Source organism: Myotis brandtii, unplaced genomic scaffold (assembly GCF_000412655.1).
Source record: "Myotis brandtii unplaced genomic scaffold, ASM41265v1 scaffold154, whole genome shotgun sequence".
NCBI lineage: Eukaryota > Metazoa > Chordata > Mammalia > Chiroptera > Vespertilionidae > Myotis > Myotis brandtii.
The window spans coordinates 2,608,981-2,618,310 of NW_005355584.1; positions in this window are offsets into that span (position 1 = coordinate 2,608,981).

Below are 9,330 nucleotides of genomic sequence, written 5' to 3' on the forward strand. Positions count from 1 at the left end.
CGGTTTCCCTACATAAATGGTAGAAACCCATTTAAATCACAACATTTCGCTATTTGATGAGGTTGGTGCAAAATATGCTGCCAATGACATATTAAATCAGGGGAACTCTAGTTAATTTTAAGAAGGATCTATTTACCCAGAGTGAGTTAATTTGTATATATGCACCACAAAATGAGGAGGGCATTGGTAATTGTCCAGTAAATTGTATCACTGACACAAGGAGTTTGGGCTTCTGCTCCATAATGCCACTTTCTTTAGTCCCTTGCAATCTGAGATCTGTTTTCTCTCTGTATAAACTTCATTCCTGCCTCCATACTTTGTACATTTTGAATCCCTCTGACATCTAGTTATTATTATTTCAGATTGTTTCCAATCTGTGCTCTCTTCCAAAACTGTGTGTCTACAAATGTTTAGGAAATTAAGGCTCAAAGCATATTTTCCTAGAGGTGTTTGAGTCAGCAAAAATAAAAGTAAACTAAAAGTTATTAACTAATCTTATATAACTCTTTAGGTCTAAATATTTTTTAAAAATTTTTTTAAATATATTTTATTGATTTTTTACAGAGAGGAAGGGAGAGGGATAGAGAGTCAGAAACATCAATGAGAGAGAAACATCGATCAGCTGCCTCCTGCACGCCCCGCACTGGGGATGTGCCCACAACCAAGGCACATGCCCTTGACCAGAATCGAACCCGGGACCCCTCAGTTCACAGGCCGACGTCTATCCACCGAGCCAAACCGGCCAGGGCTACGTCTAAATATTTTTATTACAAAAAAAAAAAAAGTCATGTAAAGTTTGAACAACCCTGAATCAAATCTCAAGAGGACTCTTATGTGATAGCACTATGGAGCTTTCTCTTTCTTTCCCCTCACAACCTCCAGTGTTCCTGATTCTAGTATGAGAAGTTCAGGGTCCTTTTGAAGTTGAAACCTTTCTATGCTGGCTTCCACAATAGACTCCTCTCTGCTACTTATATTCTTAAGTCAGGCTTGGTTTAAAATATTCTTAGCAAAATCTACTATGTAACATCTAAATTACAGTCAAAGCTAATGTGGATTTCCTGAGTGAAATCTCTCCTTGTATGCTCTTGTTTTCTAAACAAATAATTTATGTGCACCCAGGGGACACATAATTATATACATAAAAGAGGTAATTTTTGTTGATATAAGGAAGCATTCATTACATACCATTAATAAAGTAAATAGAAAAAAAAACTTTCTGGAAGTATTATTTTTAGAGTACAAGGTGCTTATTCCATTCCATAGACTTTTATTTCTAACTTATCTTGTTCCTCAGTTGGAAAATGTCATGAAAACACTTCTCACTTATTTTATTATTTTTAAAATATATTTTTATTGATTTCAGAGAGGAAGGGAGAGCAAGAGAGAGAGAGAGAGAGAGAGAGAGAGAGAGAGAGAGAATCATTGATCCGCTGCCTCTGGCACACCCCACACCAGGATTGAGCCCAAGCCCTGACCAGGAATTAAACTGTGACCTTCTGGTTCATAGATTGATGCTCAACCACTGAGCCACACCCAGTGGGCTATTTCTCATTTATTTTAAAAGGGAAAGAAATCATGTAGGTCAGTGGTCGGCAAACTCATTAGTCAACAGAGCCAAATATCAACAGTATAACAATTGAAATTTCTTTTGAGAGCCAAATTTTTTAAACTTAAACTATATAGGTAGCTACATTGTTATTAACTTAATTAGGGTACTCCTAAGCTGGCCTTTGCTAAAAACGTCCTCAATCTAATTGAGGTACATTCACTGAGGTCAACTCCTTCAAACTCTCCCATCCACACTCGTCTTGTATAGTTGTTTCGTCTATCTCCTTTCCGAAAACCGACTTCTGCGCATGGGCCACAAAGTTTCAATCGCACTGTACGTGCGCGCCCGCACGTGGTATTTTGTGGAAGAGCCGCACACAAGGGGCCAAAGAGCCGCATGCGGCTCGCGAGCCGCGGTTTGCCGACCACTGATGTAGGTCAATGCATGGGGGAAGGTGCTTCACCCTAAATAAGTTCTAGGAACATATTTTGCATTTGGAAGGCAGGTGAGCACCAGCAGAAAACCTGTGTGACTTCAGAGAAAGAGAACAGACACTTCAAATTTTACAATGTTTGGAGTCTGCAATTGTCTTAAGGAAACCAAAGAATGGGACATTTCAGAGAGCAATTTATTTGCATCTATGATTTCTTACCATTGAGAGTAATGCATATTATTTGGGAAAACTGTTACAGTTATTTTGCCACCCAATAAAGAAGTCAACAAAACGTATTTCAGAATCATTTGCTGATGAATTTTAACAAGATTTATAGATTCATGTGCCAAGTCATTTTGAATTGCTCTGCAATAAAAATATGCATAGATTTGATATTAAAAACTATACAAGCCCCCAGGCATAGCCAACTATTTAAAAAACACTACATTAACATTCATAGTCATATCTGCATTATAGTTTACTATCAACAATCTGATTTTTAATTTACTCTCAATAATAACCGATTTACAATGAAAACTATCTTTGGAATCCACACTCCTAATGTTTACAGCTACCAGAAAACTCCGCGTGGTTCATCCCACCCCACCAGCTCCACAGAAAGTGCTCGAGGAAGCATCCTACTCACTAAAGAAGTATTTTAATAGATCTTATTATCACTCTATAAGCAATATTAATAGTTATTAGTGGCCAATACGTCAAGAAGTAGCTATCCATTAAGTCCTCTTACCAATGAGTCCTGGCATGTGTTAATAACATTGGGATAACTAGAATATGGGAGAAACAGAAAGAAAAGACAGTGATGACTGATTTCTGAACAAGGGCATCTTTGAGAAAAGACAAGAAGGACTAAATCAGAGGGGTAATTGTCTTCACAGAATGTCCCTTCCACGTATTGTATGCACTGGGATTGTTTGTATTTTCTCAGTTAAGATGAAAATGTCATTTGCCTATTAGACATCGAGAACCCAAGTTTAATTTAGGTACGTTTTACAATCTAGATCAACAGGAAAATGATTCATCAGAAACCTTATATCTTGCACTAAAAAGCTGTGTGGTGCAGCCAACAGAAACATTTGGAGAGTCAAAGGGGAGAGATTTTTCTGAGTCAACATTCAGCATTGAAAAGAAATGGATTTATCTCTGTAAATGTTTTCTTGTCACTTGGCAAGAAAAAAATGACAGAGAGCATGCTGTTTTATTAACTTTTCTGTTAAAAACCACAACCTTTTGGTATTATATATTCTCAGGAAGGGACTGCCTTCCTGTGACTAACTCAATGAGTCAAAGGTAATAGCTAGAAACTTAAGTTTAGTAATAAGCAATGTTATCAATACCTGTATAGAGACTGCTGCTTCATTCTGAAGTTGAAAAATGTTTTCAATATATAGAATGTTGTGTTATTATAGGGACAATTGAATAAATGTAAAAAAAGTAAATAAAAAAGCAAAAAGCCACCTAGATTTTTTCTCAGAGTGTAATTTGGCAAACTAACACCTAATCTGCTTTTCTCAGAACGAGTTACTCTTCTCACATATTTGGAAATGCATGACACATTCTCTCTTGCTTTTGTGCATTAAGACATCAAAGGCTGCCAGAAATCCTGTTTTAAAGAAACCTGGTTGATTTACTTGGACCATCAGTCAATTTAAATGTCATGAGTGAATGGGAGGACATGGCAGAGCACACAAGAAAAGGGCGTGTGCACTCTAACAATTCAAGAGGCAAGTTGAGTGCAATGAGCAAACACAGGAAACCAGTCTCTGAGCATCTTAAATGTTTAAACCCCCAAATCGCCTGCTGTGGCTGATAATTCTTTGATGAAAGGTTTATAGCAGACAAGAAAGAGAATACAAGTCCTAGCCAGACATTTATTTAGCTTCCATTTAGAAAAGTGGGTAACAAAATGTTTAGACAGCAAAGGAGAATGAACATGGTCCAATTGTTTAATACAGAATAAAGGATCAGAAAAATACAATGACAAAGTAAAATTCAGACAATACAAGCAAAATTAATCTCTGCAATGAAGAAGAAATGAATGAGAAACACTCAATAAGGCTACCCAAGCAGCTCTGTGATTCTCAAAGACTTGATCAAAACAGGAAGAAGGATCAATAATAAAAAAGCTATGGTAATAAGGCTCAATAACTACATTATTAGCTTTTAGAACAAAGGAGGAAACACATTTCATATCTGTTGAGTATTCCACACAGTAACATAATTGAACAATCATTGATTTAATTGTGATTTTTTTCATTTATTTCTCTAAGAGGAGTTAAGATTTTCTAGTTTGGCCCTACCCACATGGCTCAGTGGTTGAGTGTTGAACTATGAGGTCTATAAACCAGAAGGTCACAGGTCTGATTCCCGGTCAGGGCACATGCCTGGGTTGCGGGATTGGTCCTCAGTGTGGGCAGGCAGAAGGCAGCGAATCAATGATCTCTCTAATCACTGATGTTTCTATCTCTTTCTCCCTCTCCCTTCCTCTCTGAAATCAATAAAAATACATTTTTAATAAAAAGATATCCTAGTTTGGATAGGGATTTTATCACAATAAAAAATATCTGCGTTCAAAATTTAAAGAACCCTCAGCATATATATATATAATAATCTACAGAACATGCAACAACATACTTCTAAGGTAACTTTATAAAAAGAGAATAATATATTACCTTGTATTATTATATATGCTAATTTTTTAACATTCCATCTTTTACTTGTGGTAAAACTCACTGATTAGCCAATGAAAAGGGTAGCGGTTGTACGCCAATTACCATGTTTCTCTTTTATTAGTGTAGATGCTAATTTTTTAACATTCCATCTTTTACTTGTGGTAAATATGAAATAAAATAATGATATGAATACAGCATTCCTAGCATTTATTGTGGATCATTTTACCAAGAGAAATATGCAGGTATTTTAATCTGAACTATTGCAGGACAGAGATTGCTTTGTTTTCCTCATCTAAAGGCAACCTCACAGTTGTAATCGCCCTGCATGCTTTGAAATGCTGAGTTGTCAGACTTATTTCTAGTCTGGAGTCTAACATATGTAATGCTCATCCATTCCCAGCCTCACCCCTCAGGCAACTTCTTATTTACTTTGTTTCTAGTGATATTTTGAAAAAATTGCTATACAATCTTTTGACAAGCATTTGCAATGACTAAAAATGTCATGAGCAAATAGTGCTTTAAGGCAATTCGATGCATATGCAAAGAGCCCTCATTAAAAGTCTTTGATGCTGAGAATAGCCTGCTATTTACACCATTTATTTGGTATTTATATGTTGCTGTATTTATATGATGTATGAAATCTGCCTATATTTCCAGTTATTAATGTAAGATTGAATAGATTGCTATTCTCTTGAAATCTCGCTTAAAATGGATAATAAATTTGAGGTAATTGAGAATAAATTTCACTCCACATTTCCAAAAGGATAATGTCTCATCTTCATTTATTTTATAGTAAATGTGCAACAAATATTTACCACTTTAAATTGAATATATTTCTAATTGCATGACTCAGGGGGATTTAAGCAATTTCCATTGTCTCTTCATTACAATACAGACTTAAAATAACCACAAAGGTATCACTGTAACACAATCTCAGAGCTCTGAAACAGTTTCTAGGTTTTTATGTATGAAAGTCTATGCAAAATATGCCAAGGACAGAACCAAAACCTGACAAATTATGAAGTGGTTCAGAATTGAACTGCTCCCTTATCTCCTTCTCTAACTTGCTTATTTCAAGGATCATTCACATTGGCAGTTAGGAGTAATGCCCTATTAAAAGAGAGGGAGAGGAAAGTTTGGGGGCACATCAATGAAAAACTACATTTCAAGAACGAAAACTAAATTAGAAGGAAGATAGTGAACAAATTGATACCACAAAAAATGCAGTAGATAAAATAAAGAATAAAAAATAAAGAATAAAATAAAGAAAATACACATAAATACAAAATAAACCAAGAGGCTTCAGGGGCCAACAGATAATATAGCAGACAAGTGATCCGGTGCACGGATTCATGCAAATTGAAAGGAAATTAATTAGAAGGTGGCCAGCAGGGCAGGACACACCCTGGAGCCAACCTCCCAAGGTCCCTCCTTGGCCGGCTGCACCTGGGGTGGCACCGCGGTGGGGTCCCTTCAGCAGGTGGGGTCCCTCGGCCTGGCCTGCGGGGATTGGACTAAAACTGGCTCTCTGACATCCCCTGAGGGGTCCCGGAGTGGGAGAGGGCACTCTGCAAAGTTGCTGTCATGCAGGATGTGGAACGCAAACGCAAGTGTGCAGTAAAACAGATCCGGGGCGACAGTGCCCAGCAACTACATAACCCACAGCCAAAGGTGGAATTGCATGGCCCTGTGAGGAATTGGTCTCCCTCCTCTCTGGTTTTGAGGTGCATCACCTGAGAACCGCCACTGCCAAGTCACTGCAGCTTGTCCTGCATTGAACCCCTGGTGGTCAGTGCGCATCATAGCGACCGGTCGGTCATCTGAGTACCGCCACTGCCAAGGCACTGCAGCTTGTCCTGCGTTGAACCCCTGGTGGTCAGTGCGCATCATAGCGACCGATCAGATGGTCAGATACTTAGCATATTAGCCTTTTATGAATATAGATGGGACAAAAAGTTCCAATTAGGATGAGCTACCCAATTTGTGGGGCCTGGAACAAAATGAAAACACTAGGGCTCTTGTTGAAAAAATAGGAAAAAAGTACTGTTAAAGGTATTGAAATACATAACTTTAAAATTTCTCTGTATGTCTCTTTCTCAACCTGTGATGTTTTATTTGCTAACTAATGCTGCACTCCCTTGGGTGGGGATGTTTGAAAGGTTAGTACAGACCCTCACAGCTCCCTACACCCCATCAAAAGGCTCACCTGGCCAGCCACCTGCCCAAGGAGACATGCCACTCCAGCCTGGGTGGCAATGACCACGGCTCTGCCATTTTCCAAGACCCAGAGATGTGTGTGTGTCTGCCACAGACTTTCTCTTCTGCTCCACCCCTGCCAAGTGCTGGGAGATGCTGATAGGTTGTCATGTGCTGCAGAGTACCAGGGTGAAGGATGGTGGCCAAGGACCCTCCCTGAGGAGGCAGGGCAGCTGGAAGGCTGCACCCAATGGGACTGGTGAAACAAGGCCCCATGTCTCAGCACCTGCTCCACTGCCCCATCAGGCATCATTTACAAAATAAAAATCTAAAAATGAAATTATTGAGACATTCAGGACAGCCACCTCCAAGCAATAAACTTCAATTGCAAGAGCCTCGGAGCATGGGTCTCCGGTGTAATGTGAACATGACTGGAGTCCTCAAAGCAGAAAACCAAAGAAGTAAGAGTAAGTATTTGAAAGAATAATTACCTTAAACTTTCCTTAAAAAAAAATGAGCCTACACATTGGAAGACACAATGTGTAGATGAGAATCTCACTCATAATATTCAGTGAGACAATCTTCCCCAATTCCTCCTAAAAGCCAGATAATCAGATTGTTGTCAGACTTCTGACAGAGACATGTTATGCCTGAAAGCAAAAAAGTAACATTTACAGACTATTCAAGGAAAGAAAAATGTAACAAGGATTTTAGATTCAGCGAAGCTGTCATTCAATTATAAAAGGCACATTAAAATCCCTTATAAACATGCAAAACTTCAAGGAGTATTGTACCCATGAGCCTTCCTGAGAAATGGATTAGAACATGAATTTATGGCAACCAGAAAGATTGGGAGAAACTATGGCAGGTCTGTTTTGTTGTGGCGCAAGGAAATTGGAAAGAGCATGATGGAAATTTTATTATATGCCTGGAGTCAGTACAAATCAATCCTCCACACATTCAATTATCAAGAACTTTGTCACACGGTCTCGGTATTCTGCAAGAGGGAGAGGCCTTGTGTCTAGTTGCAATTCTATTGCTTTGGGAACAATGGAAATAAACACTGCATGACTAGCCAAAGTGCCCCACCACATAGGATTTGTCAGTTTTCCTTCCAGTCTTGTCCCTGTTTGCTTCACATGTTTGGAGACTGGCTATAGGAGAGATTAACAGTGCATCATCTTTGTGAATTTAACATTTGAGCATTTATCATTTGATCTATTAGACAAATTATATCAATTATTAAAATGTAAACATGAAAGTAAAACATATTTGTTGCTTCTAACAGGACCTCAGAAATTATGCTATGCCACACTTTCACCCTAAAAGAGATTCTTCTCTATGACTGAGAAATAATTTTTTAATGCTTTCTACTGCAAATACCTTATATTTTATGATATTTTCTATAAGATATGTAGCAGTGCATAAGATCTAAACTCAGTGTCAGGAATATGGTTTGATACCAGTTAAACAAAGGGCTTAAATCAATAGCAAAAGACTAATGAATTACATATATATCCTTAATATAAAAGGAGTTGACATATCACTAATTCTCCAAATGCACATATGTTTTTTCTGTACATAGTTATAAAACCTTAAACATACCATAAATAGACACATTTAAAATTATATTTAATATGAAAGACTTATTCTGATTAATGTATAATATTCAAATATATGGTTGAATATTTTTAAAAGTTTTAAATAAAATCAATTACTAATCATATTTTTAATAACCTCAAATAATGTCATTTATAGAAAATGTCAAAATTATTAATCTACCAAATTAAAAATTAGTAGTGTTTTTAAATTGGCTCTACATCCATTCTAAGTCAAACTGTCTTCTGTTAAGAAAATACCATGTAAATTAAAATATATTTTAGAAATGTGAGTTGTTCTATAAGTAGGTATGAGAATGGTTTTCCTGAGAAAGAATAATAAAAACAAAGTATCAACTTCATAATGCTAATAACTACTTAACATATATAGGAATCTCTAACTTTCACTACAGCAAAGATTTGTTTTAAAAACTTCAAGTTTAGCTTGATTAAAATTAATACATCTTAATATAATAAGACTTTTATATTTTTACTAGAGGCCCGGTACACAAAATTCATGAACAGGGAGGGGGGATCCCCTCACCCCAGCCTGACCCTATCCAATCCGGGACCCCTTGGGGCATGTCCGACTTTCTGTTTAGGCCCGATCACTGGCAGTTGGACATCCCTCTCACAATCCTGGACCGCTGGCTCCTAATCGCTCACCTGCCTGCCTGCCTGGTTGCCCCTAACTGCCCCCCACATGCTAGCCTGAATGCCCCTCACTGCCTCTGCGTACCATGCTGATCGCCCCTAACTGATCCTCTGCCGGCCTGGTCGCCCATAACTTCCCCCCCCTGCTGGCCTGGTCGCCCCCAACTGCCTCCCTGCTGGCCTAGTCACAGCCAACTACACCCCTCC